This window comes from Aphelocoma coerulescens, unplaced genomic scaffold, assembly GCF_041296385.1.
Source record: "Aphelocoma coerulescens isolate FSJ_1873_10779 unplaced genomic scaffold, UR_Acoe_1.0 HiC_scaffold_107, whole genome shotgun sequence".
Taxonomy (NCBI): Eukaryota; Metazoa; Chordata; class Aves; order Passeriformes; family Corvidae; genus Aphelocoma; species Aphelocoma coerulescens.
In genome coordinates this window covers 593287-602104 of record NW_027183468.1, presented here as the reverse complement: position 1 = coordinate 602104, position 8818 = coordinate 593287, and positions in this window count along the sequence as shown.

Sequence of the window (8818 nt, the reverse complement as noted above, 5' to 3'; positions counted from 1 at the left end):
CCGGGAACTTGGCATCAAAAGGGGGCTGCATCCCGCAACCGTTTGACAGACGCCATGGGAAAAGCCCCATGGACTCTCCCTGTAGTCGAAGAATGTTGCAGGACTCCTCTGTCTCCTTTTCGGATATAAACCTCAGGCATCGTGGATTAATTTTCCCTTACGGCAGCGACCTGCCGCGTGGTCTCCGTGCTCCTCTCCAGCCCCCCGGGACGTGTAAAATAGTTCCCAGCGGCTCCCACCGCGCGTTGCAGACGGCTGCGCGGCCCCGGGGCTGCCCGCAGTGCTCCCCTGCCCCGCCAGGGCTGCCCGCGGGCTGCGGAGCCGCCTCGCCACCGGCGCGGCCAGGGCCGGGGCCCTTCTCGACAGCAGCCGAGGGGCTGCGGAGCGGGCGGCTGCCGGACGATCAGCTATTTTATGCCGCGCGGTGCTGCCGCCTCCATCTAGCTCTCCATCACGCCGCCGCCCGCCGCCCGCCTGGCGCGCTCACGCTCGGCCGCGCTCGCCGCCCGCCCAGCCTCGCCGGAAGCTCTCCCGCCCGGGCTGTGCCCCGGCTCCGCCGGCAGCTCGGCAGGGCCCGGCCGCACGCGTGCTGCGTGGCTCGGAGCAGCCGCGTTGCGCCGCAGGCGACGGGGAAGGCGGAGCGGGCCGGCGCCATCGTGGTAGCGCGAGGAGAGGAGCGCCCGGGCGGGGCGGCGAGCGGCGCGGCGGTGAGCGCTTCTGCTTCCTGTCGCTCGGCGGCCGCCCACGGCAGGTGCCGTGTGACCCCGCGGAGCGGCGGGGCCGGCCGGGCGGTGCGCGGCGAGGCTTTCGGCCAGCGGCGACCACAGCGAGAGGCTGCTGGCACTGCCCGTGCCGGTGGAGAGAGCGGGAATCCGAGGCCGGCCTTCCCCGGGCGACGAGGGGAGGCCGCCTTTGCCGCGCTGCCCTCCGTGCAGCATGTGGCCGATTCCGGCGAACCCGGGGTCTCCGCAGCGGCGCGGGCGGGAGGGAGTGGGGAGCGCGCTCGGTGCCGTGCCGGCCGCTCCCGGCCAGCGCTGCGCTGCGCCGAGGCGTTTTCCCACCCGTCCTGGGAAGGACATAAGCGACACCGTAGTTGGAGCTTAGCTGTCAGGGGGAACAACTTCGCTCTGTGAAAAACGAAGTTCACTCTTCTGTGAGAATTTAAAGGGGTTTAATATAAAGACAATAAGAGACACATCAAATAAAGCAACGGGGTAACAGCCAGTTGCCTTGGCGCTCTGCCAAGAGCACACCTGATGCCAGAGGTCAGTCCTTTTTATACCGTTTTTAACTGTCTGTTCTTTATTCATATTAAAACTTTTCCTGGAGCTGTTCTGCATGGCCACTCCTTGGTTCCGCCTTTTTAGAGCGTGCCTAGTCTTCTGCCTTGTGGTTTTATTTCTCTTGATTCTTGGGGTTGGGCCCGCTAGGCAAGAGTCGATGGTAGGGTGGATTTCTTAATTCTCCAGACAGTCAGGGCTGATTGCAGCTTTGGGCCTCTTCGTCTCTCCGGGCAGAGTGGTGATAAAATCTCCCGGACTCTCCTGGCCGCCCGTTCTCCGGGCGGAGTAGCCTTTGGGCCCTTTTGCTCCCTAGACAAAGTGTTGATTAGCAGCTTTTCGGGCCTCATCCTCTGTTCGTTTGGAGGTTATCTTACGTGCTCACACTTGCTAACATTCTTGCTAAAAAGAGAGAAAACTACATCCACACAGCAGAAAGCATTTCTAACGTTATATAATATCTACTTTATACTTTGCGAGAAGCTAATATAATATATGTTTATAACAATCCCCCCTTTTCTATTTTATAAATCATTTGGCTTGAGCAATAATTCTTTTTTCTTGGCTTCTAATGTCTGTTTGTTCTTTTCACAGATCAATTTGGCTTCTTCAAGAGGGTCTTTTGTATCACTTTGTCTTTTTAATACCATAATTTTTTGTGCTGTTCCAGACATAGCCAACTTTGGGTCAGTAGGCATTGCCACAACTTGCATGCCTTGAACTATGCTGGTGATTAGCCGAATAAAGCAGGGGATCAAGCAAGGGAGAAATATTAGACTAGCTGTAGCACATAAGAGGAAGAAACCTAGCTTCTTCCACCATTCTTTCCCCAATATGCCATCCCACCAGTTAGCAGACATCATTGATTCCCATTTTTGGACTGGTACATGGGCTATTTTTCTGATTTGGTTGGCCATATCTAGAACGGCATCCCCATTGTCATCAATTTTTAAACAACAGTCCGATGTATTGAACTTCCTGCACACACCGCCTTCTTCGGCCAGTAAATAGTCTAAAGCCAGCCTATTTTGATGTATTGCAGCTCTGGTTTGGCGTTGCTGGCTGACTATTAATTCCATAGCCCCAGCTGTTTCATTGGTTATGATTTCTACAAGAGCTTGGAGTCTGATGATACGATTCAGCATGTAAATTGGGGTCTGATATCCCCAACTTCCATCTTGTGCTTAGGTAGCTGGCCCATCTGTTTCTAATATTCGTTCAGGGGGCCATTCCTCATCTTTCCATTTTTGGAATCCTCCAATTAAATCTCTTTTCTTTCTTTTGAAGTCTTCATAGAGAGGTATACCTAATTGATCTCCCACTGGTTCTGGGAAAAGGAAAAACCCTGGTTGAATGATTCTTAGTGTACAACTCCCTTTCCAATGTGAAGGGAGTCTTGGGGATGCCCTTTTCCCACATATCCAAAAGAAGCCATCTGGTGCTTTCCAATAATCACCTTCTTGTTGATTTATATTCTCCCCAAATTTGGCTATTTCTGGGATTCCAAAATAAGGATTTTTCCTCGTGTCATTACACTGAAAGAGTCCAACTTCATGATCATATACACAGTCTTTTCCTTTTTTCTGGGCTCAATACCAAGTTGGTTTTTCTGGGACCCACCACCTTGAAGTTTTGTTACTCACTTTATAGCTTTTACAGGGAGTGTTTCCTACTTCATTAAGAAAGTTTATCCCAGTTCGCCAGAGGCATTCTTCCCCTATCACTGTTGAACTTAAAATCCACCCCTCAGGTCGGTTCCCCCCTCTTATATTTGTCCGGTTCCATTTAAGGAGTTCTACCGGGCCTACGCTGCTACCTTTCCGTGGCCATTCTTCTGTCATTAAAGCTCCTCCACAGACCCAACAGTTGGTTATGTTAAGTTCTTTACCTATCCTCTCCCCCAATTCCACAAACAGGTTTTTTCCTAACCTTGGGGTTTTTTCCTCTTTGTTGTTTGAGCTTTGCATACAGGTCCTGGCGTGGTGAGGTGAATATAGGGCGAGGTTGCTGTGCTGGCTTTGTATCTTTACTTACCACTTGCTCTTTTACCAAATCTTGGACTGTTCCCCTGGTGGCAGCTGTGGAGCAAATCTATTTTTCTCCTTTTGGACAATTGCTTCTTAGTCTGTTTCCACTTGTTCCTAAATTTTCTGTAATCCAATATTTTTCTCCTTTATGCATGCAAATACCTAATTTGGATGAGTCATAACAGTGACTGTTGGTATGGGTATGAGTAATAAGAAAGAAGCCCCGGTGTCTTTCCATGTAGAGCTTTCGATAGCATTTGTAACATGGTCTTGCCGGTGTCCCAAAAGGGACCAGGAGAAGTGACAAAAGAAGGAATAACAGAGGTCCGGCATGGCTTATACTCCCACCTCCCTTGCCTATGAGGTTGCAACCCATAGCAGGTGTATTGGATCTTCTCGGTGGCGAGTACAGTGGCCGACCCGGTCTTGCCCTCTATTTCCTTGTCACTTCCTTTGTAGCTTTTAGGCAAATTTCTTTTGGCACCTTTTTAACTGTAGTATCTTATCGTATCTTAGGTGTTTCCCATTCAACAGGCACTAGTAATTCCCATCTGCAGAGCAAAGTTATTGCTTTTGTTGCTTATGATTTTGTCTGGATAGGGGGTTGATTTTGTGCTTGACACCCTTTACAACTAGGGTGTCGACGGTGTGAAATGCCAATTTCCCTCTAGATTAATTACTTATATTTGACGTGGTTGGCATGCCCCGTGTTAGAATGATTCAAACAGGGTATATGATGTGGCACTGATGGAAGTTGTGATTCTCCCCCTTCTTAATACAAATCACAGGCTAGAATCAGAACATGAGAGTTCCCTGTTTGATCCAGTCCCAACCCTTCCTGTTTGAAGTGAGAATATTCTTCTCCACGATGTCCCAGAATTTGTCCAGGGGCCACTGATATAAATTTGGCTTTTACTTCTCAGTTAGGTGTGATTCTTTGCATATCCCTTGGATTATTTAGATTGTTCTAGCTCATTGCCACCTGGTCTCCGTTTAAGAATCAATTTGGTATCACCTGGTTTGGATATTACAGTCCACTCTTCAGGTTCTTTTACAGGTCCTTTGATTCTGCTGGCATGGATCTACCCTCGTTCCTTGGTCTGGATTGCGGCCTCAGTCATCAGCAGTACCTGAAAAGGACCCTCCCATTGTGGAGTCAAAGATTGTTCTTTCCATGTTTTTACTAGTACCCATTCCCCTGAATGGATATTATGAATTTTGAACTCCAAAGCTGTGGTTTGAGGGATCATTCCTTTCAGCCGCAAATTTTCAAGTGTTCTGGCAATTGCGGTGACATATTTTTTGACACTTACTTCTCCTACTTCATAAGTGGCTGTTTCATGTTGAGCAGTAAGGAAGGGTAATGCAAACATCATCTCATAAGGAGACACTCCCAGGTCTGACCTGGGCTGTGTTCGGCCTCTCAACAGAGCCAAAGGTAAGCATTTTACCCATGACATTTGAGTTTCAATCATTAATTTTGTTAAAGTTTTTTTCAAAGTCTGGTTCACTCTTTCTACTTGGCCTGAACTTTGTGGGTGCCAGGGGGTATGTAATTCCCATTTTATTCCCAAGGCTTGAGTTATTTGTTGTAAGACTTTGGATGTAAAATGTGTTCTTCTATCTGAGTTTATTTTATTAACCATTCCATATCTGGGAATAATTTGTTCCAGAAGGGTTTTGCATACTATGTTAGCTGTAGCTCTAGTAGCAGGAACTGCTTCTACCCAACAAGTTAGGTGGTCTGCTATTACTAATAGGAACTTCCATCTCTGTACTTGAGGAAGTTTAGTGAAATCTACTTGGATACTTTGGAATGGTCGCAGAGCTAACTCACGGCCTCCTAATGTTGTTTTTCTCATTATTTTCCTAGTCACTCTTTGGCAAGTTCTACAGTTCCCAGTTATTTGTTTTGCTACCCCAAAGATTCCAATACACCCATAATTTTTTAGAAAATGATCACACAAGCTAGCTTGAGTACCCCAATGAGTTTTTTGATGCATATCTTCTAATATTCTCTTAGTGAGTGGCTTATTAAGTAACTGTCTCCCATCAGGAAGTTTCCGTTTTCCAGATTGATCTTGTTCTCCCCCTATCTTAAATAATTCTTTTTCTTCTTCTTTACTAAATTTGGGGATTTCCAATTCTCCCCTTTCTGGGGTCAGGATTAACAGAATTGGTTCAGTCCCATTTTCTGCTGCATCTTTGGCTTCTTGGTCTGCTAGGTTATTCCCTCTTATTTCTGGGGTCATCCCTTCTTGGTGTCCTTTGATATGCACTACGGCTATTTCTTCAGGCAATTTTAATGCTTCCAACACTTCTGAAATCAGGCCTTCATGTATCAGTTCTTTCCCCTTTGAATTTAGTAAACCCCTTTCTTCCCAGATCTTTCCAAAGGTATGTACTTTGAATCAGTATAGACGGTCCCCTTTTTGTGTGCTAAATGCTCCAGTGCTCTCTTTAGAGCGTATAATTCACAAGACTGCGCCGACCAATTTGAAGGTAGTTTTCCTTTTTCGATGGCCTGCATATTTATCCCATCGACTAAGGCATATCTTGACATTCTTTTTCCTTGCAAGCATCTGGATGAACCATCCACATATATTCTTTCCTCTTCTAAGAGGGCTTGTTCAGCTAGATCTTCTCGAACTTTTGTTTGGTATTGAGTAATTTCTAAGCAATCATGTGCCAGGTCATCTTTTGGTTCTCCATACAGGAATTGGGCCGGATTGAGGCTTTTGCTTGCTTCTATAGTTAGATCATTACTGTCAATCAGAATTGCTTCATATTTTAATAGCCTGGAGTCTGTTAACCATTTTTCAGCTTTTTGATTTAGCACATTTCGGACCGCATGGGGTGTGTATACAATCAGTTTACTTCCAAAGGTGAGCTTACGGCTCTCCTCCACCAAAATAGCGGTAGCTGCTATGGCTTGAATGCATACTGGCCAGCCACGGCTTACTGGGTCCAATAGTTTAGCTAAATAAGCTATTGGTCTTCTCACCCCTCCCCATTCCTGGACTAATACACCATGAGCTACTCCATTTTCTGCATTCACATATAAATGAAAGGGTTTTTCTAGTGAGGGTAAGCTTAGGGCTGGTACCGAGGCTAGTTTCAACTTCAGTTTTTCTAATTTATTATCATCATCATCTTTGGTCCATTGTATATTGTCTCCCCCTGTTAATTTTTCATATAAAAATTTTACTGCTTGTGTATATCTTTCAATCCATAATCTGCAATATCCCAGTAGCCCCAGCAGTCTCCTAACCTCCTTTTTTGAAGAGGGAGGAGGGAGGGATAAAATCCCTGTAATTGTTTCAGGACTTAGTTGTCAGCTACCTTTGCTTATCAGGTGGCCGAGATATTTTACTTCTGATTCCACAAACTGTAATTTCCTTTTTGATGCCTTTAGTCCCTTTTTCCCAAGAAAATTTAGAAGCTTTATGGTAGCTCCTTTAACTTTCATTTCATCTTCTCCTGATATTAGAAGGTCATCTCCATATTGGATAAATTGTATTCCTGGGGGAGTGGGGAAGGTTTGTAGTATTTCTCCCAAGGCTTGCCCAAATAAATTTGGGGCCTCACAATAGCCCTGTGGCAGTTTAGTCCACCTCAACTGGTTCTTTTTCCCTGTGTTTGGATCTTCCCATTCAAAGGCAAAAATATTTCGGCTTTCCTCTGCCAGTGGGCAGGCCCAAAAGGCATTTTTAAGATCTACCACACTAAACCACTGATGTTGAGGTGGAATTTTGCTTAAAAGAGTGCAGGGATTAGGAACCATAGGGTAGCAGGCCCGTGTTCTTTTGTTTACTTCTCTTAAATCTTGCACTAATTTATAATTTCCATCAGATTTCTTTACTGGGAGAATAGGGCTATTATGAGGGGATTTACAAGGTTCTAGTGTCCCATCCTTTATTAATTCTTCTATCACTGGTTTTAAGCCTTTTCTCCCTTCTAAAGATATAGGGTACTGATGTACACAAATGGGACCTTCTTCTTTTTCAATTGTGACCCTTATGGGGTCAAGATCTAGTCCACCCCTATTCCCTTCCCTAGCCCAAACCTCTCTGTTAATTTTGCTTTCATCTTCTTGGCTAAGTTTAAACACTTTGGCCGTCATTTTCCCTTCTTCTGGTATGACTCCAATCCCCAGTTGGATTTGTAAATCCCTTCCCAATAAATTGCTGCCAGCCTCAGGAGCTAACAAAGCATCCCCTATCCCTATTTTTGTTTCCCCTTCAATAACCACATCTTTAATGACAGAGACCTTAAATCCTTCCCCCTTTGCTCCTGTTACTTTTACCATATCATTACTCCCTTTTGGAATATTCATCACACAAGTCTTTTCTGCCCCAGTGTCAACTATAAATTCCAATACTTCCTCTTCGGGGCCTACTTTTAAAGTTATCAAAGGCTCCAGATGGTATCTATCCCCCCAAAAATAGAGCCCATGATTTCCCTATTTTTCTTCTGTGCGTGTCTCTTGAAATCTTTTCAGATCCCTCCTCAGGTGGGGGCATTCTCTTTGATAATGCCCTTCTTCCTTGCAATAGAAACAGGCATCCCTGGGTTGTTCTTGGAATCTTGATTGTGCTGAGGTTTTATTTTTCTCTTTTCCACCATTTCTAAATCTGGAATGTTTAGGAGTGTTACCTGAGGGCTTTAGATTTTTTTTGGAAGGTACTCTCTCGCATAGTGGCTATCATGATCTTTGCTCCCACTTTGGCTTTTTCTTCATCCCTCCGGACATATATATCTTTTGAGCTTCCCTTACTAGGTCTTGTAAAGGTTTCTCATACCAATCTTCTATTTTTTCCAATTTTTTTCTAATATCTGGCCAGGCATGAGTGACAAAGTGAACTCTTAGCAGGGCTTGCCCTGCTAGGGACTCCGGGTCTCTCCCAGAATATTGTTTCATATTCTTTCGGAGCCTCTCCAGCCACTCAGTCGGGGTTTCTTCCTTCCCTTGCTGCCCCTCAAAGGCCTTTCTGACATTTTGTCCTCAGAGTGCCCCCTCTTTTATTCCCTTGATTATCAAATTACAATAATCATTCATATGTCCCCTCCCAGCTTCATCATTTTGGTTCCAGTTAGGAGGTGTAATGGGCATTTTCTGATCCCCGGGTGGACCTTGTTGGTTTTCTTTTCCCCAAATTTTTATTCCAGCAATTCTAATCATTTCTCTTTCTTCTTGGGAGAATATTATTTTCATTATTGATTGCATTTCTTCCCAAGTGAAAATGTTGGGACCTAAGAACTGGTCCAACATTTCAGCTGTACCTATGGGGTCTTCTAATAATCCTTTAATTTCTTTTTTGAAATTCCTAACCTCTGTAGAGGTTAGAGGAGCACTCACAAAGCCGCTTCCCCCTCCTCCCGTAGGTACTTCTCTTAACGGAAAGAAATGAATTTCTCGGCTTCCCTCTGTTTGTTTAGCAATGGAGGGCTTGTTGGGCTGCCTCGGAGCCTTAATGGCACCTCCTGTATTCTGGTATGGTGCTCCTTCGT